This window comes from Cupressus sempervirens, chromosome 11, assembly GCF_028749045.1.
Source record: "Cupressus sempervirens isolate cs-2001-9-10 chromosome 11, ASM2874904v1, whole genome shotgun sequence".
NCBI lineage: Eukaryota > Viridiplantae > Streptophyta > Pinopsida > Cupressales > Cupressaceae > Cupressus > Cupressus sempervirens.
Genome location: NC_143128.1, coordinates 44,550,429 through 44,563,571, shown reverse-complemented (window position 1 = coordinate 44,563,571; position 13,143 = coordinate 44,550,429). Strand labels below are relative to the sequence as shown.

Here is a 13,143-nt window from a genome sequence, read left to right as displayed (position 1 = left end):
ATGTCGCGCGATACTATAAAGTATTGCCCAGTGCTGATTTTAAGTATCGCCTGGCTTTTGCGAAAACCTGTCCGAGCGGACAACAGACACTTTTTGGTAAGATTTGAACTTTTAGAGAAGTGTTTTGGTTACCCTCTTAGGTGTTCTTCAATCTTTTGGTGTGGCATTTTGAATTCAGTTATACATCTCTCATTGTCAGTCGTTTTGTTCAGTAGTGGCGTTTGGAGATTCGTTAGTTGCTCGAATTGTTGGTGAATCTTCCGTTGCGATATTTGTGATCCCTGTATGATGTTGTCATGTGCATTCATACTTGTAAAAATAAATATTTTGGCTTGAATTGAATCCTTTTTCCAAGGATCTTCGGGCAGGGCATTACAATTTATGTAACAATTTGTTCAGAAGATTTTATTGGTAATGATAATTGTATATTCAACAATGAAAACAAAGGCAATGTTATATAGGCAATTCTATCACGATGTTTCTAAAAGAAACAAATTTAAACATAAGATGAAAATAGAAACTACCTAAACTAATTAAGATCACTAAAGAAACATTACAATATTTTATCTTGCTCTCTTTTAATGGTCATCATTCTAACAATCTTATAGAAGATAATCTATAGGTCTTTTGATCACAAATGCATAAAAGAATGCCCCTTTTTACCACAAAAGCATATGGAAAGATGCCCTCTTATCTTTAGAATGCTTATGTGAAATGAGTCTGTAGCTGAAACTCTCTTTCATTTTGCAAAATTTCTACCAAGACGACCAAAATCTTTTCAACTTGATGTTCAAAAACAAAAACTAGTGATCCATAACTCACCGCGGGCTGCACGACTCAGGGTTCATGGGCTATGACCATGCGGGGTTCATGGGCATGACCAAGATTACGGTAGTCATGAGCTACCCACTTAAAAAACAATACAAAACATAATATTTTTCCTTAATTTGATTTACATATTCTAATGTGCAATTAGTAGGGAAGAAGACCATCATAGAGAATAGACATCACGAAGTCCATAACAAGATCTCTCAACTAATTTAGAAGAGATAAGTGTTAAATTTTGTAGATTTTGTTGGTTCGTTTGTAGACATAGAGATTTTCAATCTTTTGGTTTTTTAACTTTTGAAATCTCAAATATTTTTTATTAAAATATAAATTGCATACTTCAATGAGAAAAGTAGAACAATAGCAAGCCCTTGATATTTTTTAAGAAAAAAATGTAAACAAGTATTTACAACTTTTCTAAAATAAATGTTCGGTCTATTGATAGTTTTTAAAATATAATTTGTATTTTTGTGTGTAATTTTGTCTTATTGCAACAACTTTCATGATTTGAAAACATTGATCCTTTCGAATGCCTCAAAATTTTTGGAAATATATTGAAGAGTTCCTAGTAGACAAAACAAACAAGCAAAATGCATGCTTTGTAAAGAAATTTATCATGGTGGCATCAACATATTGTCAACATACTTGGTAATGATGTTGACCCTTGTTTGTTAGCAACTCTTCAGACAATTTCTTTCTGTTATGCATGGTTAGAAAAACATGTAAAATATAAGGAAACTTTAAAAAGGCAACGAGAAGAGATAAATGCTATCGGCTCCCATTTATCTACAACCACAACTGCTGAAGATTATAGCTATGATAGAGATCTTTACCTTTGATATTGCTATATGTTGAAATTAAGAAAATGCCCCTAAATTGTAGTAACAACTAAAGACGAGTTTTATGATGATATTTCTAAATGAGCACGACATGACATCCAAGATTCGCTAGGTGTCTTGCTCTAAATATCTAACATATTGTGCAAAGAGACTTGCATCATGTGAAAAGTTATGCATTTAGAAATATTCAGAGACTCAAATTTAGAAATTGTAGACTTTTTATGAGGATATTAAGAGTCTCTCCATTCTATATATATATACATGCGCGTGCACACACATTGTATTAAGTGGAAATCATTGTACTTGAACATTTTTTGGCTAGGTTTTTTCATTCAAGTTGAAGGGTTTTCCAGGATAGTTATTGTGTCTTTATGTGTCTATCCTTATTTTACTTTTGTTTATTGTTGTTTATCTTTATTTTAGGGAAAAATATTAACATGGTATCAGAGTAGGTTTGATAATAATGAATGAGGGAGTGTTGAAGCTAGTAGCTGTGATGTAGATCTATATACCTATGGTTGACTTGTTCGAAATGCTCTATTGTAGCTACTATGCTTGTAGCCGCTTCCTTCTGTATATGAGTTTGTATTCTTTTACTCAATCAGAAGCAAATTCTTCTTTAATGGCTTCTTGGGCTCGAGATGGAGAATTCCTCTTATTTTCATATCATGTGACCACCTCTATCTTTTGTGTTTTTCATTTTGAATATCTCTTGGCTCCGTGTCAAGTGATTTGGCATCGTGAGCATGCATTAATCAAACTATCGACATTTATCATATCCTTAATGAGCTTTTATTTATTGGCGGCATTTGTTCATTCTCTTATTACCATAGAGGTCTCTTTACTTCTAATAGTTGTATGAGATCATTCATCTACCAATGATTGAGTTGTTAGGCCTTTTATTTGATGGAAAAAAATTGTTTTCACGATTATTTTATATATGTCGTTATTCTGAGTTGTTTTTTGATAAAGTATTGTAATAAGTTTGAGAATCATAGAGGTTACATTTTAGATCGTTTGATAAATTGTCATCAGGCTTACTGATTGATTCACTCATAAGTGACAATCTTGTAATTGACTCAAGGATTCACTCATAAGTGACAATCTTGTAATTGACTTCAAGATTTTACCAACACTAAAGTTTGGAATCTACGAGAGGTAAGATTGGCATATAAAATCAAATCATGGAGCCTTCAAGCATGTAGTTAGGTCATATCATTTATTGTTATGGTTGCTTATAGTTTAGCAAGTGCTATGTTCATCATATTAATGTTGGTCTATGCTTATTGTTCCATATTATTAAGAGATCATTATGTAGACCATAAAGATAAGTATTCAGTGATTATATCTTTGAATATATCATGGATTTTTATTATATCATTGGGAATAGTGTATGCTTTCAGCATTGATATCTATATTTCTCTCCATCACTATTAATCTCTCTTGGTTGTAGGACATCAAGAAGCAATTTGATGATGAGAGATCATGTGCAAAGTCAACATGGGGATGCTACTTGGGACTGAATTGATGATACATATATTCATTAAAGAGGAAGAAATGATATTCAGAGGTAGACTATTCAACTTGAGAGGGAGTTTGCACAATAGAGGGAGAATGTTTGACTATCTGCAAGATTGTGTGGTTGGGTGACTACTAAAGCTTAATGTTTGGTCAACTTGAACTCAATGTTTTTATAATGATAATCAAAATAGTGAGAATCTTTCCCCTACTGAGAGGGAGTTTATGTTGGAAGAGAATTTCAGCCATTCTTATACATGTTGTTAGTGAGTTCTTCTTTCCAAGAGAAGTTTGAGGTGTAATACCTTGTTCGACGACCCTTTGTGAGTAGGTATGGTGGACCACCCTCTATGAGTAGGCATGGGGGAAATGCACTCTTCTCTAGGAGAAGTTTGAGGTGAGAGCCCTTGTTTTACCCTTTGCAAATAGGTATGGTGGATCCAACCTCTACGAGTAGGTATGGTGGAAGTCATATGTGTGACTTCATAATATACTCTTATACTTTTATGAAGTAGACATGGTGAATAATGTTATGTTGAGATAACACTGAGTAAATTTGTGATGATAAATTGTTATTGAGATCTTTGGTTGCAACTATGTGTACATGTCATACTAAATATTTCTCTCTTGTTAAGAGGGAGTGTTGAAGATTATAGTTGCGACAAAGATTTTTACCTCTGATATTGCTATATGTTGAAATTGAAAATTTTCCTATGTATTCCATTAGTAGCTAAAGAAGAGATTTACGATGAAATTTCCAAGTAAGCACGATATGTCATACAAGGTGTGCTACGTGTTTTGCTCTAAATATGTAACATTTTATTATATAAAGAGACTTGTGTCATGCAAAGAGACATGCATTTGGAAATATGAAGAGACATGCATTCAAAAATTGAAGAGACTTGGTTATGATATGAAGGCTCTGTGTGTGTGTGTGTGTGTGTGTGTGTGTGTGTGTGTGTGTGTGTACTTGAATATTTGTTATTTTAATTAAATATATGCTTTTTTGGCATAGCTGAATTTTTCCCTTTAAGTTTAAGGGTTTTCCTATGATAAGTTGTCTTAATGTGTCTATTTTTATTCTACTTTTGTTTATTGTTGTTTCTCTTTATTTCTAGGCAAAAAATTAACAACAATTACATCTACATTTGCAGGTTGTATTGGAGAGGGTTCTTCCATGTCCCTCTTTCAACCCAGTGCTAGTGCTTGGATTGTTGCTCCTTCTAGTGGCAATATTACCCTTGGCCACAGAGTTCAGAAATCAAAGCTAAAGAGTTATTTTGCGTCACACACTACACTTGGTGCACAACCTTCACTTGAGAACATGTGTTGGAATAAGGAGGTCCATGGTGCCACATTAAAACAAATTTGCAAGCTTAGGTACTTGTGCAACATTTCATTTGTTGCAACTTTGTAATTCTTTTTGATTTGATTGCTTTACATTTAAAATTAAAATTTATAGTTTGAAGATGAACTTTTCTTTGTCTGAAGAATAATCACAAACTATTTGTGATAGGTATCCTTATTGGCAAGGCATGGTAGATGTCATAACAAATTGTCCCCTACTAATGCTCAACTAAGTGCACCCCTCCTTTCCCCCACCTCCCTCGCTCCAACATTGTTGAAATTGTCAATGAAATGGAAGTTGAGATAAAGGACCACATAGAGTCTTGTAGTCAAAAGGGTTGCACCATTATGACATATGGTTGAATGAATAGGAGGAATAAGACATTCCTATTTATTTTTTGTTTTTCACAGAGGTGATTGATTATTCCACTCCTCTAAATGCATTAAATAATTTAATTTATATTTTGATTTGTTGATTGATTAATGGTAATTGATTAAAAAAATATTTATTTTCAGGATCCAACATGATCTTGAAGTCTGTCAATGCTTCCTCACATGTGAGGAAAGCTACATATTAATGTGAGGTCATTGAGAAAGTAATACATAAGACAAGAGAAGAAAACGTCATGCAAATGGTGATGAATAATGTAACAAATTATGTTGCTACGGGTAAAATTTTAACTTTTTGATGGAGATGCATCTATGAATTTATGTAATATTTTCTTAACACCTCTAAATTTTTAATTAATTAGAAAGTATTGCAGGTAAAGTTTTGATGGAGATGAACTCAAAAAAAAATTGGTCTCCATGTGCGACCCATTATCTCGACCTCATATTAGAAGACATTGACAAACTCGAATGGGTCACAAATCCTGTATTAATAAGGTCAAGAACATTTGTATGTTTATCTACAGTCATGCATTGGTCTTTAGCATGATGAGACAATCCACAAGGCCAAAGAAGTTGCATGTCCTATTACCATGAGATTTGCCTTGATTTTTCACACTAAACTCCTTGTTGAAATCAAAGTTAACTTTAAGACACGTGTTTGTTGGCGAGAAGTGGACTACCTAATCCTATGCTACGACAACTACATGGATGAATGTGGTATATTGTATTTTTTATGAGCCAGGTTTTGAACCCCTTGTGCAAAGATCATGTAGGTAAATATATTTTTGTTATTTTTGCAACTTCTTAATTTCTCTTTTTATTTTTTTTCAATCTACACTTTTGATTTTAATATTATTTTCTTAACATAATATACAAGTCACAAAGCCCTTTGTAGGTCTCCTATGAGTTGTTGATAGAGAAGCCCCTATGGGCTACATATACAAGAGCATGGATATGGTCAAGGAGGCCATTAGATCTAGCTATGAAGGCGTTGAGGATAAGTATGACCTCATTTGGGAGATGATTGAAATGAGATGACAAAACTAACTTCACAAGCCCATCTATGCAACAACATATTTTCTCACTTCGTCATTTTGTCTATTTGATAACTTGAAAGTTGATGATAACCTAAATATAATAATGTAAAAGATGACTAACACATATAGAGTGCAAGAGATAGATGCATTTAATAATGAATAAGGGGTGATTTTTTGCAAGCAAGATGTGCACAGATGCTTAGAAAAAAGTGTAGTTAGGTAGTAATATATGTTAAACTTAATATTCCAAAGTTTGTGGTTATGCATTTTGATTTGCTAATATTTCCTTAAAGTTGGAAATAAGATTAAATTTTTTACTTTTTCTCATTTTAGATAGATGGAGTAAAATGTTGCAATACCAAACCTTCAAAAACTTACTATCACTATTTTGAGTCATCCATGCAACGCTTTTGGATGTGAGTGCATGATGCAGGAGCATCTTGGATGTATGACAATCTTGCAGCACCCAAAAATATTTTTGTTTTTGTCTATATTCAATAAGGGTTATATCAGTGCATAGTTACTATTTGTGGAAAATTATTATTTTTATTAAGTGGGTCATACAAGCTCAAAATATTCTAATTTCACAAGTGGAGGTTCATGTTAGTCTTATCAACCTTCTAGTGCAACTTTATTGTCATACCATATGTATTGTAGAAGTTATTGAGGTTTTTGGGTACATAATCTTTGAGCTCAATTTTGAAGACCTAAAAGACTCTGCAACGAGATTGAACCCTAGGTAATGGCACTTATGTGATCAAGGCATTCTAGCTTAGTAGTTATTATTTCTTAAAAGTAATTATAGTTTCCAATCATAGTTAATTTGCAAAATTTATGGCCTTTGGAAGTTGGGATACCTAAAATTATAATTTGTAATTATTTTGAGCCAATTTTATGTAATAAATATGAAAATAATAATTATTTGGGGATCATTCGACCTCAAGGGTTAGGGCTAAATGTCTAGAACCTTGCCGAGTGGTACAAAATTGCATATATAATGAAGGCTCATAGTGTTGTTGAGCAGTTCTATGTGGTGGTTCATGGCTTTATCTTGAAAAATATTGTAAATAAAGTTCCCATGTGGCTCTGCATATTTTATTTCTAAAAAAGTCTATAATTCAATATTTTTGGAGATAATAAAAGCCCAATTTTGTTCATGCAAGATTTTGTTGTTTCTCTATTTTTGTTGTGTGTTTGTGGTATTAAGGGAGTACACTTTGTCAGATGGTATCCGAGCAGAATTTCCTGAGTGTAGAGATAGATCGTCGACTGTGAGGTTATTTGTACCAGGGCCATAGTTTAGAGTTTCAATGATAAGTGATGTCTCCACAAAGTGAATGTGGTAGAAGAGCCAGAGGTGTGACACTTGAGGGTTTTAGAGCCCTCCACAAACAAGCAAAAGCATTGCAAGAAGAGATTTATTGAGGATGAATCTGGTTGTAAAAGATGAGAGTGAGGATAAAAGAGAAGTAGAAGGAAATTTTGAGTAGGAAGAAGAAGGTTAAGTTCTAAACCAAGAGGAAGAAATTCTTTTTAGGGCCATTTCCAAGATTGGGAAAAGATCTAAGTTTGAAGTTTCCACATTTCAGGAAATCTTATCCTGAAGGAATTAATCAATTAGATCAATAAACTAGAAGAATATTTTGAGTATGAAGATATTAAGGATCCTGATAGGGTCAAGTTTGCGAAGGCCAAACTAAAGGGTCATGCAAAGATTTGGTGGGAGGAGATCTAATTGGAGAGGAATAGAAAAAGAAAGGATAAAATCACAAGATGGGATCAAATGGTGGATACATTTAAGTGGAAACTCATTCCTATTGATTATGAGCTTGATCTGATGAAGAAAATGCAAGGTTTGAAGAAGGCATGAAGATTTGTTTAGGAGTATACAAAAGAGTTCAACTGAGTCCTCATCAGAAAATGCCATGTAGAAGCTAACAAGGAGAAAGTTTCCCATTACCTTGACGGATTGAGGACAAGTATTTAGGAGGAGTTGATTTTGGTTGGAATGAAAAATATTAAAGAAGTATACTAGTCTTCCCTAAGATTAGAGGAAACATTGAACAAGAAGTTTGAGAGTCAATAATGCAAAAGAGGGCATGGTGGAAGACCTAGCAAATGATCTTATGGAGATCAAAATAAAGATCATAAGAAGAAAGCTGAGGCCAATAGTAGTAGTTAGAATTATAGGGGAAACAATTTCAACCATTTCCATGATTAGAATCATAGGGATTAAAGAGGAAGGGGAAGAGGACAAGGATCAAGAACATGAGGCTTCCATGGAACATGTTTTTACTATGGAGGTGGTCATAGAGAATTTGAATGTCCTCAATGCCAACAAAGGATAAACAGGAGAACTAAAGGCCATGCTAGAGTTGCACATGTTGTTGAAGATACCAAATCATCACATTTTGAAGATGTTGAAAGAGTAGAAGTCTTGGTTAGCAGAAGATTCCTACTAAGTGGTGAGAATGAACCATATCAAAGGAAGAGCTTGTTTCCCACTAGGTGCAAGTGTGAAGATAGGTGTTGTGCTATGATTATTGATGGTGGAAGTATTAACAAGTTGGTGTCAGAAGAGATGGTAAAAAAGATAAACCTCAAGAACTAGAAACACCTGCATCTATACCCAATTGGTTGGTGATGGATGATCACAAGGTCATGGTCAATGAAAAGTGCGTAGTGAAGTTCAAGATTGGGGGTTACTATGATGAGGTACTATGTGGTATCCTTCCCATGGATGCATATCATATGTTGTTGGGTAGGCCATGGTAGTTTGACAAGCATGTTGTACATGATGGTCATGCAAATGCCTATTCCCCAATGAAGGGTAGAGTGTGACATAAGCTAAAGCCATTGAAGGACATAAAAGAAAAGGTATGTAGTACTACCAAAATAGGTTTTGTTGATGGAAATAATTTCCTAGAAGTTATGAAGCACAAGACTGTGTGTTTTGCTATAATTTTGAAGGAGGGTAAAGAAGAAGTATAAGATGTACCTATAGAATGTGTGGATTTTTGGGAAAAATTTCATGATATTGTATTTGATAATATGCTTGATGGATTACCAATAGTAAGGAAGATAAATCATTAGATGAACTTGATTCTAGGAGCCAGTTTTCCAAATAAGGCAATGCACATAATGACACCAACAAAAAGTAAAAAGCTAAACAAACAAGTACATGGGTTGTTGCAGAAAGGGTTGACTTGAGATAGACCAAGTCTGAGTGTTCTACCAACATTATTAGCACCAAAGAAGAATGGATTTTGGAGAATGTTTATAGATTCTTGAGCTATCAATAAGATCACAATAAAGTACTTTTTTTTATTGCCAAGAATGGATAATATTATGGATTGTTTGAGTGGGGATGTGTATTTCACAAAGATATATATGAAGAGTGGATATCATCAAATTTAGATAAGATAAGGGAATAAGTGGATGGCTGCATTCAAGACAAAGGAAGGAAATTATGAGTGGTTAATCATGCCTTTTTGGATAACTAATGCACCATGCACTTTTTGTAACGCCCCGCCAAGGGATCCAAAAGAAATAACCTAAAGTTTGACTAAGTTTGATAGCATTTTTTTAAAAAAAATAAGAAAGTATAACATACACATCAAACACAAAGTAGCGAAAGCAATAACATACATAACAGGTTACATTCCTTAAAGATCCCATGACGTTGAATCACATTTAAATCTAATCTAAAACTAAGTCCATCAATTACTACATCCATATGAAAGAATAATGAAAAGTCCAATGTCCATATAATATACAATTGTTCTGAATGCCTCTTGGCAAATTAATTCGGAATGCTCATTCATCCACTGTACATGTCACAGGGTATGAAAGGCTTAAAAGAATATACATAAGCAAGATAAATATACATCATCCTCTTCGGATACATGATACACATGCAATAAAATAAATGAAACCATCCATCATACATAATAAATCCATACATCAAGAGATATACATCCATCATAAAATGATACAACATCCAACATATAATATAACCATCTATCATAATGATCCATGAACAGAATGAAGGTATATGCCAACAAGAATACTCTAGCCATGGTGTCTCGGACGGATCTCAATGGTAAGAGTAAAAAGCACTACCACCCAACCATGTGGAACCTAAACGGTCCACTCCCACCACGCTGAGGAGATAGTCTTAAGTCCCAAATAGGATATCAAATCACCTGACACAAGAACTCTCTAAGTCCATGAAATCCTATAAGTATGCTAACTCAAAGGTTCCTAAAATAGATCGACATCTAAACCTAGAGGCACCACAAAGACACATAGGTATCTACTATGTAAGTGAGAAAGTGTCATCACACAAATCAAGTTCGGAGTTACCCGAGCAGTCCCTTAGGACTCTCGGGTCCCTAGTGATCCCTACGGCCACTAGTATCCTCTCGCACTGACAAGGCATGCTACGGAATGCAAGGTCGAAACCAAGCATTCTCTCTACTCCCATCCTAGTCTGTAATAGCACTCATGGCATGGGCGAGAACATACAATTATCTCTTATTAGGTTCATTTAAGTTAGTATTAAGTGTAAAGTTATCACTTATTAAACAACTTACAATGGGTTACCCCCAAGACCACTTAGGGTCCCCGACCCCCATTGCAAGCCACTTCCCAACATTACATAAAGATAACCTACCCTAAGCTCATGAAATCACAAATCATATAATCATAGCAAAATCACCTCAGTCATATACAAGTGACTGGAAAGTATCATAAAGATAATCATAGTAATCACATCAGTTCTCTACGAGCAACTGGAAAGCAACAAGATAAATCAAAATATCCATCGGTTCTCAACAAGCAACCAAAAGTACTCAACAAGCAACCAGAAGTAATCCAACAAAACAAACATACTCATCATAAACATACCATCACATACATGGTTGGGCAATAATGATCAAGATTGAGTCAACATGATACCACACTCACAAAACCCCCAAGCCTTTGGTAGACGTCCTATAATTGGTCAATACTCTAGTCAACCCAAAAATCCCAAACATAAATAGCATAAGGAAAACAAGGTACAAGCACATGTTTTTAGTTTTAAGTTAAATGTGGGGTTTCAGTTTCCATTTTCGAGTTTGCTAACAAGTGATGGAATATTTTCATCGTTTTTTCCTTATAGTAAATTCCAATATTAACTTAAGTATAAACAAATATTTACCCCATGATCAATTTCCCAAATTTAGTAAGGTAAATATTATTATATTAACTTTTAAGTTGCTGATGATAAGATTCCCGTTGATTCTCATTGATCTAGACTTAAATTAATGTTCATCTATTTTAAAACAATTAATTAATATCATTGATTAATAATATAGTTCACAATATAAATCTTATAAACAAAATATTATTAAATAATATTTTATTTAACATTTAGAATATATTAATAATATTAATCTTGTTAATGATAATTATTAATAAAAATAATAATTAAAAATTAATATATATTAAAAAAGCTATTAACAAATTTTAATAAATTAACAATGATAATTAAATAATTAAAAAAAAACACACACATTTAAATTCCATGTGTTTATAGCCCGCGTGGCTAAAATTACTGTCGACTGCACAGTATATGCTGCAAAAGGAAAGTGGGGACGGGGTGGGGTAGAACCCCCCCTCCCAAATTCATTTATATTTTTTTTAAATAATTTTTTTTAATAAACGAATTTAAAAATCGACGTTTTTATAAAAAACGTTTCAACAACAAAATTTTGTTTTTTAATAGTTTTGAAAAATAATGAATTTGGTTATAATTAAACTTATTTTAGATGATTATATTTTTATTGTGTAAATATATATTCTTTTACTAAAATTCATAATTGAATCTGATAGACAAATACTAGTTACCCATTCTTTATTTCCTTATCATTATGTATTTAAAAAAAGAAGATTTTCCAATAAAATTTTTACCCTTTCTGATAAGTTTTCTCAATTTATAATCTACTAGAGAGAAATTATATTGAACAATTAAAACATTCCATGTACAGAATAATTTCTCAATATCCAGAATTCACAAATATGATATATATTCTTTACCATAATTATCCAGACAATCATTTAGCAAACACGAAAAAGACAGGAATTAAAAGAACGTATTTAAATTATGCAAATCTTCACAAGCGTGTACCTGGACACTGATGCTAATTTGCTACACTCCAAAAATATGTAGAAAACAATTCTCCTTTCAAAACTTTCTCCTTCTCTGAAAATTTCTTTCTTCTCCTCCAAAATTCTCAACCTCTTAAAAAATGAACCCCCAATTTGTGAAAAAGGAGTTCTCTCCCTAAAATCAGGGCACTAATTGTGCATTCCCCCAGAAAACTCTTACCTTTTTAACTCTTTATTAACTTTTATTTATCTTTCTTTTATCTTTTCCATGCACATACAATAATCCATTAAATTAATTTATTTAATTTTTACTTGACCTCTTTTAAATTGATTTATTTAATTTAGTCTCATGCACATATTATGCAATCATAAAACTTTTAATAATTTAATTTTCTTTTCCCACTTCTAAATTTATTTTTGAACAATAATTTTGATAACTATCCATTAATTTAAATAATAATATTATTTAGCATTTATTTAAAAATGCACTCCAAATATATATATTATTATTAAATTAATTAAATATTATCATGTTCAAATTTAAACTTATAGATTTATTCTCAAATTTAATTTTTTTATTGGACTCTTTTAATTTCTCAATTAATTAAATAAAATATTAACATAACATATAATTTTCCATTTAATTAAAACATTAATTAAATCTTTTTAATTAGACTTAATTAACAAAAAATTCACCAAAACTCATAAAGTAAAAACACGAAAAACCCATCATAGTAAAGCACATACAAAAACATACTAAAAGTTTAAAATCACGAACTAACGTCATCTGACGCATTTGAAAGCTACATGACTCAGATACTTGTCCTAATTGTCAATTAAGACAAATGACCCAAAGGTAAATTTATCTCCCCTCTCTTACCAATTGAGATAATGCGATAGGGTACGCTCATCCTGGCAATTCAGGGAAGTCGATACCTAGTACCTGCAACCTGCATAAAATCTATGCATGTACATACACAATATATACTAAGCTAAACAGGAAATGATAGGAAGTGGTGCATCGTGTAGAT

At 32.6% G+C, this 13,143-nt stretch overlaps 1 pseudogene; it reads left to right on the top strand.

Moving 5' to 3' along the window:
- LOC149528167 (DNA (cytosine-5)-methyltransferase DRM2 pseudogene) overlaps nucleotides 1-13,143 on the top strand; it is a 78,901-nt pseudogene continuing 65,758 nt past the window's right edge.